This window comes from Orcinus orca, chromosome 9 (assembly GCF_937001465.1).
Source record: "Orcinus orca chromosome 9, mOrcOrc1.1, whole genome shotgun sequence".
NCBI lineage: Eukaryota > Metazoa > Chordata > Mammalia > Artiodactyla > Delphinidae > Orcinus > Orcinus orca.
Genome location: NC_064567.1, coordinates 53,097,019 through 53,117,762, shown reverse-complemented (window position 1 = coordinate 53,117,762; position 20,744 = coordinate 53,097,019).

The following is a 20,744-nucleotide window of genomic DNA, read 5'->3' as shown; positions in this document are numbered from 1 at the left end:
AGTATTCTATAGGCAGAGTGTTTTTAAACTGGAATTGTATAACTTAATTTGATAAAATTCCTTTGAAAGGAAAACAATTCGTAAAGTTAATACATGATCATTTTTTACTTTGTAGGAATACTCAAAAGTACATATTTACTAGTGAGGTTTATCCTGCTTGCACCATCCATAAACCATTATATTTTGCATTTGGTGACTGCAGACATTTTTCTGTGCATGTACACAAAAAACAGAGATAAATACAATTGACCACAGATTGTAGTTTTCCTAATAGGACTATATCATTTCATATTTTAACCAATTTAATGCGCAATAAATAATCAAACTGATTTTCCTAAAAATTTAGTTAATAAATGCTAGCAAATTCCTTGAGTTCCTTCATGTTTGTGAATGCCTAATTGCATTGGAACTTAAGTATGTTTGATTGGATACAATTTTATTGAACATTGTTAAATTGTTTTTGGACATTGTATGCTGATGTTAAGTCTGAGGCCACCTTACTTTTTCTCCTTTGTGACTTATTATACCTGGATGTCTTAAATTTTAAAAAAGTTTATCTTGAAATTTAACTACTTAATAAAATATGTCAAGGATTTTGGAATAACTATGATTCGTATGTTAAAGGATTTAAGGGAAAAGATGGATAACATACATGAATGTAGGCAATTTTGGCAGAGAGATTAAAACCATAGAAAAAAGTCAAATGAAAATGCTAGAAATATAACCATGCTATCGTGGACAAAGAATTCCTTCAATAGGATTATCAGAAGAATAAAAAATGTTAAGAATCTGGGAACTTGAATGTATGTCAATAAAAATTATCCAAAATGAAACACAAAGAGAAAAAGAGTAAAAATAAAATACCTGGGTATCCAAGAGTCATGATACACTATCAAGCCATTTAAATCTAACATATGTACAAACTAGAGACCCAGAAGGAGAAGACAGGGAAATGAAGTTTAACATCAGACTTATCAGAAGTTCTGCAAACCACACAGAAAGCACTTAAAGAAAAACAAGTTTTCAACTTAAAATTCTATCCTAGCAGAAATATATTTAAAAATAAAGGCAGGGGCTTCCCTGGTGGTACAGTGGTTAAGAATCTGCCTGCCAACACAGGGGACACGGTCTGAGCCCTGGTCCGGGAAGATCCCATATGCCGTGGAGCAACTAAGCCTGTGCACCACAACTACTGAGTCTGAGCTCTAGAGTCCGTGAGCCGCAACTACTGAGCCCGCATGCCGCAACTACTGAAGTCCACATGCCTAGAGGCCGTGCTCTGCAACAAGAGAAGCCACTGCAAGGAGAAGCCCCCACACCTCAACAAAGAGCAGCCCCGTCTTGCTGCAACTAGAGAAATCCCACATGCAGCAACGAAGACCCATTGCAGCCAAAAATAATAAATAAATAAATTTTTATAAAAGGCAAAATGAAGACTTTGCTATAAGACAAACAACAGCTGAGATAATTTATTGCCAGAAAGACTGTACTACAAGAAATGTTAAAGGTGGTTCTTCACAGAAAGAGTAGGATCCCAGATGAAAACTTGGATCCACGCAAAGAGAAAAAGAGTGCTTAATAATGGTAAGATGAAAATAAATATAGAATAACTTTTTTTTCTAAGTTTACTCACTTGAAAAGAAACTAACCACCTAAAACAAAATAACACTGTCTTGTGATACTTATATGCAAAATTCAAATGTATGACAAACATAGCATAAATGATGACCTGGAAGAATGAGACTATACTGCTGCAAGATTTAAATACTATGTGAAATGATATAATACTGTTTAAAAATAGACTATGATATATTAATGTTGTATAGTTTAGGTGTTAATGAAACCACTAAAATTAAAAAAGAAAAAACTAAAGAGCCAATAGTGGAAATAATACAGAGTCAATTAAAAACAACCACTGTTTTGTTTTTCAGAACAAGGAATAAAAAGGAAAAAAGAACAGATGGGACAAAAAAACAATCAAGATGGCAGATTTAAATTCCATCATCAACTAAGCTATAGCAATTATTCTAAACACCCAATAAAAAAACAGAGTGGCAGATAGTATATAATTTCTTGTTTTTTTAAAAACCTAAGAGAAATCTACTTTAAATATATGAACACAGATATGTTAAAATTAAAACGGAAAGATGTTTAATGTTTAATAGTAATTAGACAGATGGATTGGGTACACCAAAATCAAATAACATAGACTTCTGAACCAAAAATATTATCAGAAATAAAGAAGAAAATTCATAAAGATGATGAAACCAATTCATTAAGATATAGCAGTTATATAGGTATATGCACATTTTCTTCAAAATTTATGAATAAACCGATAGAACTGAAAGGAAAATAGACAAGATTACAATTATAGGTAGAGACTTCACTTCTTTCCCAGAGACAGGAAAACATTAAGGATATACGACTTTAATGATACCATCAATCAACTTGGTCTAATTGAACCCTCCAGCAAACAACAACAGAATACACATTTTCAAGCATGCATGAAACATTCACCAGGTGACCATATTTTGGACCTTAAAATTAAGCTCAACAGATTTAAAGAACTGGGAACAAACTGAATAGACTAGCGTAAGTATTAAAAAGATATCTGGAGAATCCCCCCAAACACCTGAATACTAGAAACACTGATAATAACACTGTGTCAAAGAGGAAGTCACAAAGGAAATTAACAAACATTCTGGACGGAATAAAAAATATATATAAATGTGTGAGATGCAGCTATATTGCCTAAATGAGAGTTTATACATCATGTGTTTACATTGGAAAATAAAAATCTCAAAGTAAATCTAATCCTGCATCTCAAGGAATTAAAAAGGGAAGAGAAAATTAAACCCAAAGGAAGAAGGGAGGAAAAATAAATTGGAATGAAAATGAATATAAATGCAAATATGAAAATAGAGAAATATTTGCAAGAAATATTGATAAAAAACTCACACACAGAAAATAAAAAGAATTCTCACAATTTCCCTAGGAGAACATAAACATTCCATTTTTTTTAAAGGACAAACTTTTCACAGACATGCTAGGAAAGACATGGATAGCAAACAAGCATATGAGCATGAAGTTACCCAATATCATTAGTCATTATGGAAATGACAACTAAAATCATAATGAGATCACTACATATCTATTACAAAAAAATAATAAACCCATGAAAACTCCAAGTTCTGGTGAGGATGAGGTGCAATTAGGGCCCTCATACATTGTTGTGAGAATGCAAAGTGATACAACCACTTTGGAAAATAGTTTTCCAATGTCATTTGAAGTTACATACACATTATCTTAAGTTTCAGAAATTTCACTCCTTAGGACTACAATGTTTCTTCCATACAAAAAAAAAAAAAAAAAACTGGTGAATCTTCTTAGCACCTTTATTCATAATTGCCAGAAACAGGAGATAATTAAAACGTTAACCGCCTGGTGAATAAATTATGGTACAGCTAAATAATGGTATAATATTCAACAAGAAAAAAGAAAAAAGCTACTAATAAATACAATGACATTGATGGACCTCAATGGCATTATTTTAAATGAAAAAAAATCCAATTCAAAAGCCTACATACTAAAAGAGTCCATTTAATAACATTCTGTAAAAGGCAAAACTATTAGGGACAAAAATATCAGTCCTTTCCAGGTACTGGGTGGGGAGGAGGCAGGGAATAAGTATAGACTGGCACTTGGGAACCTTTGGGGAAAAGGAAATATTATATATTCTCATATGGTAGTGGTGACACATATGTATTTGTCTATCAAAACTCAGAAGACTGTACACTTATATAGGTTAATTTTACTTGAAGTAAAAAATTATATATTGAAAAAAAGAGGAAATGGGAAAACCTAGGTGGTAGATGTACAAGTTTTACTGTACTTTTTTTCAACTTTACTCTGTTATGAATTTTTATATAAAAATGTTAAAAAGTGGAAACAAGATTTTCCTCCCCCAAATAAAATCCTTATAATAAGACCAGGAGATGAAAATTTGTTATTAAAGGCAAAAATAAAGATATGCATATCAAAACTACAATGAGGTATCACCTCACACCTGTCAGATGGCCATTATTAAAATGCTCACAAATAATAAATGCTGGAGAAGGTGTAGAGAAACAGGAACCCTCCTACTCTGTTGGCTGGAATGTAAATTGATACAGCCACTATGGAGAACAGTGTGGAGGTTCCTTAAAAAACTAAAAATAGACTTACCATATGATCCTGCAATCCCACTCCTGGGCATATATTCAGAGAAAAGCATAATTCGAAAAGATACACGCACCCCAGTGTTCACTGCAGCACTATTTACAATAGCCAACACATGGAAACAACCTAAATGTTCACTGACAGATGAATGGACAAAGAAGTTGTGGTATACTTATACCACGGACTATTATTCAGCAATTAAAAAGAATGAAATAATGCCATTTACCAACATGGATGGACCCAGAGATTATCATACTAAGTGAAGTAAGCCAGACAAAACAAATATCATATGATATTGCTTAAATGTGTAATCTAAAAAAAAAAGGATACAAATGAACTTGTATATAAAACAGAAACAGGCCCATAGACATAGAAAACAAACTTACAGTTATCAAAGGGGAAAGAGGGAGGAGGGATAAATTAGGAGTTTGGGATTGACATATACATACATATTAAAAATAAATATCCAATAAGGACCTACTGTATAGCACAGGGAACTATATTCAGTATCTTGTAATAACCTATAAAGAAAAGAATCTGAAAAAAATAGGTGTGTATGTATAACTGAATCACCTTGCTGTACACCTGAAACTAACACAACATTGTAAATCAACTATACTTCAATAAAAAAAGGAAAGGAGAAATAAAATAAATTAATTTAGCATAAACAAATTGCATAGTATGTCAATCATTTTCCACTACAGGGTTACAAGTCAAACCCTAAATAAGATGGAATATTATGAACATTAATATATTCATAATAACTCATATTTCTACATAACATGGTTTATATACTGTACTTTCTACACGATTCCTTTTGATCTAAACAATAAGTACATCAGGTAAGTGATATTACATTACAGATCCAGAAACTGACACACACAGCAGTTAAGCAACTTTCCTTAGGTCTGTAAGCCAAGGCCTGAATTCCAAATTTCAAGTCATGTTTTCTATGTCTTTTTATATTGAGGCATAATAAATAGTCAGAAAAATGTGCATTTAGGAACATTATGTTCAGAAAAAGTGCACATATAAAGGTAAAGTTTAATGAATTTTCACGAACACCTGTGTTAACCTGAATTGAAATCAAGAAACAGAATATCCCTAGCACACCAAAAGTACCTCAATTCTTTTCAAGGGTGATCAGTATAAGAGATACATTTTAATAAAACATTTAATTCTGTGGTATTATCACCAATATAAATAACCTTCCCTTGAAGGGACCTTTAAATAGTCAACTATTTTACTATATTTAAAATATGATGTTATTTATAAAACATTTATTTGCACACAGCTCTTCAGGAACATATATTTAGATAGACTGATAGGATAATACCCCCAAAATAACATCAATTGGTAGTAACCATTTAGAAAATTACTAAAAGTCTGTATAAAAAGTTAACATATTAATTGCTTTTAGCCATAAACATGGTTAGAATGCATTGACTAATGGGATTCACATCACTGGTCAAAGTAATTCTTAAGACATTATTAAGCATGATCAACAAAAATAAACTCAAAATGGATTAAAGACCTAAATTTAAGACTGGATACTATAAAACTCTTAGAGGAAAATATAGGCAGAACACTCTTTGACATAAATCTCAGCAATATCTTTTTCAATCTGTCTCCTAGAGTAAGGGAAGTAAAAACAAAAATAAGCAAATGGCACTAATCAAACTCAAAAACTTTTGCATAGCAAAGGAAACTATGAAATGAAAAGACAACCCACAGAATGGGAGAAAATATTTGCGAACGATGAGACCAACAAGGATTAATCTCCAAAATTTACAAAGAGCTCATGCAGCTCAATATCAAAAAAAAACCCAGTCGAAAGTGAGAGAGTGGCATGGACATGTATATACTACCAAATGTAAAACAGATAGCTAGTGAGAAGCAGCCACATAGCTCAGGGAGATCAGCTCGGTGCTTTGTGTCCACCTAGAGGGGTGGGATAAGGAGGGTGGGAGGAGATGCAAGAGGGAGGAGATATGGGGATATATGTATATGTATAGCTGATTCACTCTGTCATAAAGCAGAAACTAACACACCATTGTAAAGCAATTATACTCCAATAAAGATGTTAAAAAAAAAAAAAACGGGCAGAAGACCTAAATAGACATTTCTCCAAAGAAGACATACAAATGGCCAAGAAGCACATGAAAAGCTGCTCAATATTGCTAATCATTAGAGAAATGCAAATCAAAACTACAGTAAGGTACCACCTCACACCAGTCAGAATGGCCATCATCAAAAATTCTATAAACAATAAATGTTGGAGAGGGTGTGGAGAAAAGGGAACCCTCCTACACTGCTGGTGGGAATGTAAATTGGTGCAGCCACTATGGAGAACAGTATGGACGTTCCTTAAGAACCTAAAAATAGAGCTACCATATGATCGAGTAATCCCATTCATACGCATATATCCAGAGGAAAACATGGTTCAAAAGGATACATGCACCCCAACGTTCATAGTAGTGCTGTTAACAATAGCCAAGACATGGAAGCAACCTAAATATCCATCAATAGATGGATAATGAAGATGTGGTACATATGTACAATGGAATATTACTCAGCCATTAAAAAGAATGAAATAATGCCATTTTCAGCAACATGGATGGACCTGGAGATTATCATACTGAGTGAAATAAGTCAGAAAGAGAAAGACAAATATCACGTGACATCACTTAAATGCTCAGTCTAAAAAAAATGATACAAACCAACTTATTTACAAAACAGAAACAGACTCACAGACTTAGAAAATGAACTTATGGTTACTGGTGGGGAGGGACAGATTGGGAGTTTGGGACTGACATGTATACACTGCTATATTAAAAATAGATAACCAACAAGGACCTACTGTATAGCACAGGGAACTCTGCTCAATACTGTGTAATAAACTAAATGGGAAAAGAATTTGAAAAAGAATAGATACATATATATGTATAACTGAATCACTTTGCTGTACACCTGAAACTAATACAACATTGTTAATCAACTCTACTCCAATTAAAAAAAAAATTCTGATAAAAAAAATCCTGGAGGCAAAGTAGGTAGGTAGGAATAGAGATAAAATAAGATTGGTCACGAATTAATAATTTTTGAAACTGGGTGATAAATATTTGGGGGTTTATTATATTATTCTACTTTTTTTATTTTGAAAATTTTTATAATAAAACGTAAGAAAAAAACCCAACATGGATGGACCTTGAGGACATTATGCTAAGTGATGTAAATCAAGTAGAGAGAGATAAATAGTGTATGATATCACTTATCTGTGGAATCCAAAAAAGCCAAACTCATAATAACAGGGCATAAAATGGTTATTCCCAGAGGCTAGGTAGGGAGTAGAGGAAAGAGATGTTGTTAAGGGCACACACTTGCAACAAGTAGTAAATAAGTCCTAGAGACTGAAGGCACACTATAGTGATATAGACAACAATATTGTATTATAAACATCAAACTTGCTAAGAGACGAGATTTTCATTATTCCAACCACAAAAAAGAAATTATTATCATGTAACATGGAGGTGCTAACTATGACTACACTGGTGACAGTAATCATATTACATATAAACATATATAGTAATCATATTAAATAGTAATGTATCAAATTAACATGTTGTACACCTTACATTTACACAGTGTTATATATCAAATATATTTCAATAAAAAAATAAAAATTTAAAAAAGAAAAGATCAACTTGATGTTCCCCTCAGCTTGACTAGACTTTAGACAGGTATCTTCCTGACTGTAGAAATAAGACCAGAAATAAACTCATGCGTATAGGTCAACTAATATTTGACAAGGGAGCCAAGAAACCTCCTTGGGGAAAGACAGTCTCTTTAATAAATAGTTCTGGGAAAATTGGATAGTCACATGCAAAAGAATGAACATAGGACTTCCCTGGTGACACAGTGGTTAAGAATCTGCCTGCCAATGCAGGGGACACAGGTTCGAGCCCTGGTCCCGGAGGATCCCACATGCCCATGCGCCACAACTACTGAGCCTGCACTCTAGAGCCCACAAGCCACAACTACTGAGTCCATGTGCTGCAACTACTGAAGCCCATGTGCTTAGAGCCTGTGCTCTGCCACAAGAGAAGCCACCACAACAAGAAGCCCATGCACTGCAATGAAGAGTAGCTCCCACTCGTAGCAACTAGAGAAAGCCCACACACAGCAATAAAGACCCAATGCAGCCAAACAATACATAAATAACATTTAAAAAAAAATAAAGTGCATTTGGGTTTTAAAGATATTTCATAATACTCTATAAAAAAAAGTAAAAAAGAACAAACATAGACCTCCTATCTTAAACCACGCACAAAAATTTACGCAAAATGGATCAAACACTTAAATGTAAGGTCCAAATTCGTAAAACTTGTAGAAGGAAACATAGGGGAAAAGCTTCCTGACGTGTCTTGGAAATGATTTTTTGGATATGACACCTAAAGCACAAGCAACAAATGCCAAGTTAAACAAGTAGGACTACATTAGACTAAAAAGCTTCTGCACAGCACAAGAAAGGATCAACAAAATGAAAAGGCAACCTACAGAATGGAAGAAAATATTTGCAAACCACACATATGGTAAGGAGTTAATATCCAAAATATATAAGGAACTCGTGTAAGGAACTCAGTAGCAAAACAACAATCCAATTAAAAAATTGGCATAGGACCTAAATAGACATCTTCCCCAAGATATTCAAATGGCCAACAGGTACATGAAAAGGGGCTCAACGTTACTAATCATCAGGGAAATGCAAATCAAAACCATAATGTGATCTCAGGTCACGCCTATGAGAATGGCTATCATCAGAAACACAAACGATAATAAACGCTGGTGAGGATGGGAGAAAAGGGACCCCATGTATACTGTTGGTGGAAATTTATATTGGTATAGCTACTGTGGAAAGCAGGATGGAGATATGATCCAGCAATTCTACTTCTGCAATCCAAAGAAAACAAAATCACTATCTTGAAAAGATAACTGCATTCCCATGTTCATTGCAGAATTATTTATAATAGCCAAGACATGAAAATAACCTAAGTTTCCATCAACAGATGACTGAACACAGAAAATGTGAATATGTACACACACACACACACACACACACACAGGAATACTATTCAGCCACAGAAAGGAAATCCTGCCATTTGCAACCACATGAATGAACCTTGAAGGCATTATGCTAAGTGAATTAAGTCTGAAAGTGTAAGACAAATACTGTATGATATCACTTCTTATATACAGAATCTTAAAAACAGAAACAAACAAGAAAACAAACTCATGGCTTATAGATACAGAGAACACACTGGTGGTTGCCAGAGGCGGGGAAGGGGGTGGGGACAGGGGAGTGGGTAGAATGTGTGAAGCTTGTCGAAAGGTACAAACTTATGATTTTAGGATAAATAAGTTCTGGGGATATAATTTACATCATGAAGACTATAGTGAACAATCTTGTATACTTGAAAGTTATCTTAAAAGTTATCACTAGGAAAAAATTGTAATTATATGAGCTAATGTATATTAACTAAACTCACTTATGTGATAATCATTTTACAATATACACACTTACCAAGTCATTATGTTATATACGTTAAACTTACACAATGTTGTGTGTCGATAATCTCAGTAAAACTGAACAAACACTAAGAAAAAAAGACCTGAAAACTCTCTCTTTGAAATGTAATCATCACAAAAGCAGAGCTCCTATATCCCCGTCTCTGGGGAGTGTAAAATTCCAACTTTGATAATGCCAGTTACATGGAGGGCAGTAATCACATTGACAACCTGCTTATCCAACATCATTTAGTACTCTTCCACTCCCTCACCCCAGTGCTTAAGAACTCTCTTAACTTTTCTTTCAGGACAGTTGAGTTCATTCTTTCTCCCCTGTTGTGGTAGTACTGGCTAAAGTCTTCCTTGCCTATTTACCTCCATCTGGTGCAATTTTTCTTTGACCAATGCCTACTGTATTCTAGGTAATAAACCATCACCTCAGACGTTGGGTATACCCAGCTAGATAACTAAGCAAATAAAAATGAATGTGATAAGCACAGTGTTCACATTTACACATGTGCTGTAAAAAAGAGCTATGGGAGATTTTGTCCCCCTCCCCATTTCTCCCCGGGGGTATGAGGGGCTTTAAGAAGTTAGACAGATTAGAAGACAAAACTGAACAATGAAAGATTCAAAAAATAAGTTTGCTTAGTATACATCATATGAAGGGAATTCTAGGCAGACGAAAACAGCATGAATGACATCATGGAGGCATGGAGTTCATGATATGTCTGGGGAATAAGAGGTCAAGAGTTGCTCTAATACAGTGTAAACACGTATGAACCAAAAAGTGAGAGTTGGAATGGCTGGAAAGACTGACTGCATTCAAGTATAAAAATAATTATAAGTGATCCCTGAGTAGTCTGGACTCTAGGAATTGGGAAGTGAATAGGAGTGTGTCAAAAAGTGATTAAATGCATGTTTTTGAATATTCCTCTGCTGGCAGTGTAAAGGTTGACGTGCTGGTAAACTGGATCTCCTGCAGGACATGGGTGGGGAAAAGCCCTGATTTGTAGAGTTTACAGATTTACCTGGTGTAAACACTCCCAACTGTGGCTGATTTCAAGCTGCCAATGGTTTAATAACAGGATTTCTGAATTCCTGAATATTTAACCATGTGTTCTCATGAGCCAGTACAGTTTGCTCTAGAATATCACTGGTGGCAAGGGAAAAGAATGGGCTTTGTCTAGGTGAAATAAACCATAAAGCCACTGTGAATGTGGCTAGGAGGGAACTCAATCAAGGGACATGACAGAAGAAAAGCTAACAGTCCGTATCAGAGGTATTATTCACATTACAAACAGCATTCTCTTTAAGGATCCTTCAAGCAGTCAACTATTTAAAGGTCAAATAATGTGTGTCAGAGTAATACACCCATGGTCACCCACCTTGCCAGTGGCAGAGCCTGGATTTGAACCCAGTCTGCCCGATTCCAGTGTCCCATATATAGGCTTATGAGCTCCACTTCTGCTCACCTGGAAAATGAACCTAATGGGATTGCTCTGATGATTAAGAAAATACACAACCAAAGCACCTAGGACAAGGTCTGATACCTACAAACATTTATGAAATTACAGCTAGTATTACTAATATTGTCATTACCATTATCTTTATTTTGCCACAATCATGTTTAATTGAATTTGTTAGGAGTGATGAAACAGACAACCAGGAGGTGCTAATAAAGAAAGCAATTTTCTGTGCTTAAAAAGTTTACCAGCTGGAGAGAATAATGCATTTTAAATACTGTGGGTTTCGAATTGTAAGTCTTAATCTTTTTCCCCCCAAGTAAAAACTAAATCTTATAAACAAATCTATGTGTCTTGGAATAGAGCCTTCTGTTATATCATCACAGTGAGTTTTAGTCTTGCCTGGTATTGCTAAGCCGTCTAACATTTCCCCATGTTAAAAGCTTAGATAACCGTCCTGTAAACAATCAAACATTATTCTTTCCATTGTTCTGCTAACATCAGAAGTAGAATTAAATCTTGAATTATGCAGGTAATGATTCTTAATCATCAGGTAACTGAAAACTCTTTTAACTATGGAGTATTTCACAAGGGAGAAAGATACCAATGTCCAGCCCAGCTCTGACCACTGGAGATTATACGACCTGTTGTCCATGTCACACACCATTGGGTTTTGGCATCTATGCAAAGAGTTAGCTGTACCTCCAGTAAGATAAACCTTTTAATCTATATACAGAGCAAGAATCTTTTGGCCCGTAGCTTTATAGCCTCTGGTGCTTTGGACCCACAAATAAATCACTTATAAGATAGAAAATTTGGCAGAAAATTTTGGACTCTAAAATAGCCTGAAAACTATTTAAGTTTAAAAATTCAATAACTGCTATCAAACACACATGATGAAGATAAATGCATCTCCTGCAGTTTTCTCTGTTTGGTACACCAGAGAATACCTGAAAGACAAGGTCACCAGAGCTGGGACTGTGTTCACACTTTTTAAGTCCATGATAAATAAAATATCTTCACTCAAAATTGAAACACACATTCATGAACAAGAATCAACACATCATAAAGTACCGCCTCTGACTCTGAACAATTCATAGAAATAATCAATGCAAATCAATGCCGAAGAATACATGTCACATTGCTTACTGCAGGAAAATTGCTTCATAATATAATTACATTAGTTTTATACTCAGTATTTTTAATGTTTATTTCTCACCTTCAGTTTCAACCTTGGCATGTATATTCTCACTGTGAAAGCGAACAGTGAATCGTTTGTTGTTATTTTGTTCTGACCAAAAATATACATACTACAGCTTTCATAATAAAAATCTTAACTGTGTTTTGCATGTGAGCACAAAAGGGATGGTTGCAATCAAAGCGTGATGTTCAAAGGAAAAGATTATTTAAATCCTCACACAGAGGGCAAGTTGAATTTCTTTTCTAGGCAAAGTCTTACGTGGAAGACTCAAATATTTGCCCTAGCTCTGCAGTGAACTTTGAGTCTGTTTGCTCTCACATTGTGAGAATTGTGTGAGATAGAATTTTATATGGCATCTGTTTGGAATCTCTTTCCCCTTATCCACCCCAACTTGAAATTTTAATTCAAATCCGCAGAAGTGATTTGCCAATTGGTTTCACACACACTGTGGTATGACGCTTCAATCCACCTTTGAATCTAATGTGCACCTCCTATGAGTGGATTGTTATGGAGAGGTGATTTTAAATGTAGCATATTAATGGAAATTTGAGGTACAGTAAGGCCAACAGGTCAGGAAAACAACTGCTATGGAAAATAGTAATAAGCTATTACTCACCCTTCCCAAGACGGGGAGGCAGGCCACGCCATGGGAGGACACACAGGGAAGCTCTGAGAGCCAGGCAGGTCGAGAGGCAGAGGGAGAGAGAGGAATTGTGGGCAAGGGTCTTGATTGTGGCGTGCTCTGGAAGGAACAGGTGAGGCAAATAAGCAAGTTTAGGATTGGCTAGTTCAAATAATTTCAGTGGGCTCTGGGGCAAAGGGGCTGTCCCAAGTTGTCTCCTACTTGGCCTTGGGGGTCATTTGGGCAGGTGTATAGTGGTCTGTAGGGACACAGCCCAATGGGTTGGGAGAAGTGGGCTCTGGATTGATTGGTTTATATTTGAAAACTAGTCCCCAGGAGGAGGACTCTTCCTGAGAAGGGGAGTGAGTAATGATGAAGGCAAGATGCCAAAGCAAAGTGATTTAGGTAGATTGTCTGGTTCTCCAGAATGAGGTATAACTAGCATATGCATGGAGGGCAGATCTTAAACTATGATGCTTACAGAGGCTACAATGGTGGTTAAAACAAGAAGGATGACTTACTATAACACAATGGAAGCAATTTGCCTACGTGGTGGATGCTGTCGGCATCCAGGGCAATTGAACCAACAATAAGGTGTGGATCAGCTGCTAAGGGCTCACAGCTTTCTCCTCTGGAGAATTGCCCTCAGCCAGTGGTTCTCAAACTTCATTGTGCATCAGAATCACCTGGAGAGCTCGTTAAACCACAGATTGCTGGGCTCCACCCCCAGAATTTCTGATTCAGTAGGTCTGGGCTGAGGTCCAAGAAACCATCATTGCTAACAAGTTCCCAGGTGGTGCTGATCTGGGGACCATACACTGAGAACAACTGATCTAGACTGAAAAGTGTCACCTCTCCCAGGGATTCCTGGGAGGTTTCACCCTCCAGAGTCAATAACTGACTGAAATAGGATGTAAAAGTCCAGCTACCTTGCCGCAAATCAGAACAATTCTGCGGTGTGGTCCATTCTCCTGAAATCCACAGGAGATGAGACTGTGGCTAGCCTTCGGCTGACTTTATCTTTTTACCAAGGTTCTTCTACTATCCCGTGGTGTTTCCCTCACTTCCCCACAGGTTTCTGCTTAGTAAACCACTTGCACAATACACACAACTCAGTTTTTGTTTCTAGGAAACCCAACCTAAGAAAGCATATTTTGTCCAAAAGCATCTTTTTATTTCCGAATCTACATCCAAGAATTCTTTCGCCATTTTACAGTTTTATTTACCCTCAATATTCCTATTGCTCCTCAAACACAGCAATGGATTTGAGAGTGGTCAGTAGTGATCAAAATGCTCAGAAGGATAGGAAGTATAAATAGGGGAAAAAATAAAGGTAATTATTTGGAGAGTAGAAGGCAGAAAGGGAGATGAGTTAGTTATCCTTGTTAAGAGAATCCAGTGCCTACTTCCTGTTCGCATTGTTCTTACAAGGCAAATTAAAAAGACATGATACTGCCTTCTGATACTTTATGCTATAAAATATTGTCTGAAAACAAATTTACATTTTGGGAGGGGATAATTCATGCAGTGAGTATCATGGGCACTATTTTGATATCTAAACTAACTCCCCACAGCTGATTTGTTTCAATTACTAAAATGTAATTAAATTCTATGCATGAATTAATATGCATTTAATAATCTAAATATGTCAGACACCAGGCTAGCCACTTTCTCATACATCATTCATTCAATCTATTTAAGCCTTATGATTAAGGACTGCAAATAAGTTTTCAGAAAACAAAAGATATTCTGTGTATTTTTAAGAGTAAATATAGTTAGTAAAGAGCACAAACCCACATAGTATTGCTGTTTTCTTGTCAGTAATATAATAATGTTAAGTGATTTAATGAATTAATGTATGATTGAAGAAGAATTAATGTCATGCTTACAACTAATTTTGGCAAAACACTGCAGAATGTGGGACTACATTTCCTTCACCCTATTCTAAGCTTTTGAACAGAACTTACCACATTTAATTCTGACTTTGGAAGGAAAATGAACAAGTATTTTGGGCTTGTACTTTCTTATCAGAAACCAGAGCATGTGATGGGTGAGGTGGAAGAGTGTGAAAAAATTTGAGTAGATGTTTCTTAAATTATTATTAAGGACAATTCATGCAATGAATTCATGTAGTTCATGCATGAACCCAGGAGGCTCTCAGGCTTTGGTTTATGAGAGAGAGTGTTTTCGTCTCATCTGACTTTTTTTTTTTTTTTTTCACGATGCAGCGTGTTGTAATGGAAAGACTCCAACATCATTGGTTCAAATTCTGGCTTCCCTTCTTATTTTCTGTTTGATCTAAATCAAGTTATAGCTGTCTGGGTCTTGATCTTTTTATTTCTAAATTGATGATAATAATGTTCACCTTGATAGTGTGGTTGTGAAGATAAATGAAGTAATATATGTAAATTTCAATATACCATGGCCAAAATATCACAAGTTCACAACAAATATTAATTTTTTTTACTTTTATCCATACCTCCTTCTTTTTATTAATATATTCTGCACTCCAAAATAACAACTACCATCTGTAAACAAATTCTGCATTATCTAGCCCTTACTTCTCTTTAACCTCATACTTTTGCACTATCATTCATGAATTAGCTTCCCTCCCTGATTCTCTGAGGAGTGGTTTATTCCTCCTATGACATTGAGCCCACTTTGCCATATATTATTCTTACACAGATTATTTCTTCAATGTTATTGAGTGCAGTGTTTCATTCTACCTACAGTAGATGCCCTTTATATATGTCCCAGTTGAAATTATCTCATGAAATAGCATAACTATATTAGTAGTTGTCTGTTTGTCTGTCTGCCACACTATATCATAAGCTCTTGGACTTATAATATGCATTTTGCCTCTCTATTTCTCTCTCTCTTCCTCTCTATATTCTATTGTTCTCCATATTCCACCTCAGTGGTGTATTCCCACTGGTACTCTCACCTTTGCAACAATATGGGATTTTCCACTGTAGAGGCATATGTACTGAAGTCCGTGGTTTATCCTGGCAAATTCAGTGGAAATTTTAATATGTTTAATGATTTAACAACTAAAATCAATGCCTGGTAATCTGAAGGAGGGCCATTTGATAGGAAACCTTCAGACAATGATGGGAGAGATATTATTGCTCTCTATCTTCTCTATGAGACAGTCATAGTTTATAGCGCCATAGGCTAGTAGATCCAAAGGGACCTGGAATCTCCGAGAAGTAACTTACAAGCTAGGCAAAGCACCCACTTGATCATTGGAGTTAGGGCTCCCAGGCCACCTCCTCTTAGCTGGCGACCCTTCTATCTTCCTCCTGAATTTCCTCAACCTCTGTAGCTACCCTTGCTGACTTCTGTTTAGCGGATCTGACTCTACTTCTCAGTGTTTCTCATCATGACTGGTTATCCTCACTTGGACCTCTTGATTGCTTTATGTTTTACTCCGGAGTGAGACTGATGTGTTTTTGACTCCATATTGATACCTAATTATGCCACAGTAGTTTCCATTCATCTTTTTCTAGTACTGACCATAGCCTGACTGCTCAATCCTTCTTAGATTTACAGTCAAAAGTGACATTTTTTTCCTAGGAAAATGACCCTGTAAAAACATGGATGAAGAAGACTTCCCTTTATTTTTCCACCCAAAACAAAACTTGTGCTGAATTATTCAGGTCCTTGTCATCATTTTGCCACTGCAGGTTATTTATTGTGTGTGTGATGTTGGGGAAGGGGGTGTGCTTTTCCATAGACATTTTAGGGAACAGGGACTCTAGGGGCCTCTACAGGCCCTCACAGCCTAGAACTCTAGAAACCAATTCACAGGCAAAATCTAAATCTAAATCTGTCATGTAGAAGCCACAAAGAAACACTGGGATAAAAATTTTGGAGACATGCTGACTATGGCCATGTTTTTGGAAAAACACCTGTAAGGAAGGCTTAGGCAATGTTGCAGGGTTTCCAAAACTGGAATGTTACTATTCCTCTAAGAACACTTAGAAGTAAGTGGACAACATGTGTGGACATGTAATAGAGCCTATCTCTTGGCAGAAATGAAATCTAAAGCAGAAAATATGCTTTTTTTTTTTGAGTAACATGAAACATATCAAAGTTTTCAACCCAAACATGACTCCAAAAGACTAGGCATCACACTGCTGGAGAACATGCTGGAAACGAATCTTCACAAGGGTAAGTAAAAAGTTCCCTCCACCAGACATTTCAAGCAAAAGAGAATCAACCCACTCAAAGAGAATACGTTGCTGGGCTATGTTAACATGAGCTATGCCAAGGCCAAGACCAAGGCCACACTCATGGAAAAAACATCAGGGATGGGAAGAGGGGGTGAGGAGAAGGAGATGGTGCTGTCATGCTCAGTGTTAAATTGTACAACCATTACACAGAACAGATCTGGGCAAACAAGGAAAACATCACCAAATAAAACAAAGAATCCCGCTTAGGTGACCCCTCCACACCCTCACACCCCAACTGCAACAAATAAAGTGACCAGTTTCTAATTCTGGATATTGTATGAGCATAAGCCCAAATGTTCTGGATCATTCTGCTTCCACTGTTCTGCTTAGCTTTGTCTTTGTAGACAGATTATCTGGGTCCCATTTGAACCTATAGCTCTTCTAATAAACATGTACACACCAATCTCTGAAATGCAAACCATTTTCATGATCATCAGGGAAACGTGAACTACAAGCTATTTTCCTATTTCATCTCATTAGCAAGAATTCATTGTCCCTTTAGATATAAATATGATGTTTGGGTAAAAAATAAAGGATTCTGTGAGATACATATTTGTAAGCTATTTTTTCATCATGGTTGTTTTTAAATTTAATTCTATTTTTAAAGGAAAATAATGCAACCTAGCTCTTCATTGAAATATATTTTGTATGTCTTATAGACCAGGCTTGAAAATACATGAAAACTAAACTTTGCCATTTGTTTAAAATTTAAAATCAAGATTCATTTTACTTTCATCTCAAGCATTAGTAGAGGCAAGAAACATCATTTTCTTAACTCCAAAGTCCAACTGCATGGCCAATCAAGGTTGATTGATTGAAGGTGTCAAAAAGAGTGGCAGCCAATATCCTCCAGTCCACTGACCTTGCGTTTCAGAAGACAGATTAAACCAGGCTGTCTCTTTCTAAATTCAAATGGATTGGAAAAAAAAAAATCTTTGTGCCTTGATCCATTATGGGGCTGTGCTTAATTGATCTTTCACTCATTACTGAAGCTGAATAACTTAGGGACACAGACATGAATATTTGCCTACAAAATGGTAAGCCAGGATAACAGTTCATCTCCAGCTTCGAAACAGAATAACAATGTAATAAACTAATGAAAACAAACTACAAGGAAATTATAAAACGGCCTCAGTCAAGCAGTATCCTATTCAATTACCATCATTTAAAAGTCACTGTGGAGCTCAAGGCATTTTAGGGCATGAGTCAACCACCTCCTTGCACGGCCCTGCGATAAAACCTTTCTCTTCTCCAAACTCTGATGTTTCGGTGCCTGGAGCTGCGGACTTTTTTCCCTGTCAAGCCGGAGACCCCACAGCTGGTCCATCCTCTCTCCTCTCTGTAGGCCAGGGAGGGCATCATTTGGATCCGTGGATGAATTCCCTCCTATCGGGATCGTGCTTCAGGATCTTCCTGAACTTTCCCAGAAGCCTTCTGAAGTGAGTGCCCTGAGGTTCAGGCAACAATGTTAACTTGCTTCCTCTTCTCTAGCCCTCTGCAAGGGTGGTGTGTTTGAGGGTGGCAGTCTGAGGAGGATTTTCTCCTACTTTCTGATGCAGCATTGACGGACATAAAGGAGGGCATTTAGCTGATGGGTAAAGAGTGACTTTCTCTGATCGGCTTAGGGCTGACCTAGAGTTCAGACATGGACCCTGGCACCCACAAGGCTGGAGAAGCTGTGAAATAGAAGATGTGGCACGAGAAGAGAGTAGTGATGGAGGGGGGACGGAGAGGAGGGCTGAGTCGTAGGCAGCCGAGGCTCAGCAGGGCATGCTTCTGAGATGGGAAGAGACCACGGTCATGGAAACCGGGAATGCTGCTGATGGATATTTGTGAGAAATGCCAACCATGCAAAGAAAGGGACCCTTTAGAGTGAGACTAGAGCGACATTGAGGAGAGGAATGCTGGGCCATAGTTAAAGGTACACAGACATGGGTACAGATTTGGAGAGGCAGAGTCGGGCATCATAACAACGGCCATTTTTATGGAGATCCTCTCCTATGCCAGTAGCTTTGCACGATCGACTCCACTCCTCATCAATGCTCATGGAGGATGCAGTATCATTCCCAATTTCTGATGAAGGACGCTGGCAGTGTTACTCAGTGGATCCACATCCATCCATCCATCCATCCATCCATCCATCCATCCATCCATCCATCCATCCATCCAGATGTGCCTGGAGTTAGGAAAGTCCTCTCTTAGAGATTAATATTTAAGCCAAGACCTGACTGAGGAGAAGGAGGCAGTCATGGACAGATCTGGCAGAAAAACACCTCAAGAAAAAGGAATGGCAAGTGCAAAGCCCTAAGACAGAAATGAGCATGGCATGTTTGAAGAATGAAAGAGGGCCAAGCTGGCTGGTGGCCATGAGGAGAACGGTATCTGATGAGGTGAAGAAGTGGGTGGAAATCAAAGTGCACGACCAGCATGACACAGGTGTAGACCGATCAGAAAGGAATGGCTTGGCAGAGGGCAAATTATGCAGGGCCTTGTGGGTCATCATAAGGAGTTTGGAAATGACAGTTGTTGTAATGGAAAATCACTGGAAAGCTTTAAAAAGAGGAGCAACACAATCAAATTTAGGATTTAAAAAGACAACTCTAGAGGACTTCCCTGGCTGTCCAGTGGTTAAGACTCCATGCTTCCATTGCAAGGGATGTGAGTCTGATCCCTGGTCAGGAAACTAAGATCCCACATGCCGTGTGGCACAGCAATGAATAAGTTAAAAATAAATAAATAAAAATAAATAATTTTTAAAAAATAAATAAAAGTAAAAAGACAACTCTATAAAACAACGAGATACCACTACACCTATTAGAATGGCCAAAATCCAAAACACTGAAAACACCAAATGCTGGCGAGTAACAGGAACTCTTATTCATTACTGGTGGGAATGCAAAATGGTATGTAAGACAGTCTGGTAGTTTCTTACAAAACTACACATACTCGTACCATATGATCCAGCAACTGGACTTCTTGGTATTTACCCAAATGAGTTGAAAACTTATGTCCAGACAAAAACCTGCACACAGATGTTGACAGCAGCTTTATTCATAATCGCCAAAACTTGGAAGCAACCAAGATGTCCTTCAGTAGATGAGTAGATAAATAAACTGGTACATCCAGACAATGAGATGTTATTCAGCACAAAGAAATGAGCAATCAAGCCTTGACAAGACATGGAGGAAACATAAATGCGTATTGATAAGTGAAAGAAGCCAGTTTGAAAAGGCTACATGCTGTATGATTCCAGCTATATGACATTCTGGAAAAGGCAAAACTATGGAAACAGCAAAAAGATCAGGGGTTGGGGGGGAAAGGATGAACAGGTGGAGCACAGAGGATTTTTAGGGCAGTAAAACTATTCTGTATGATACTATAATGATGGATAGATGACATTTTACGTTTTTCAAAACAAAAAGTGAATCCTAATGTAA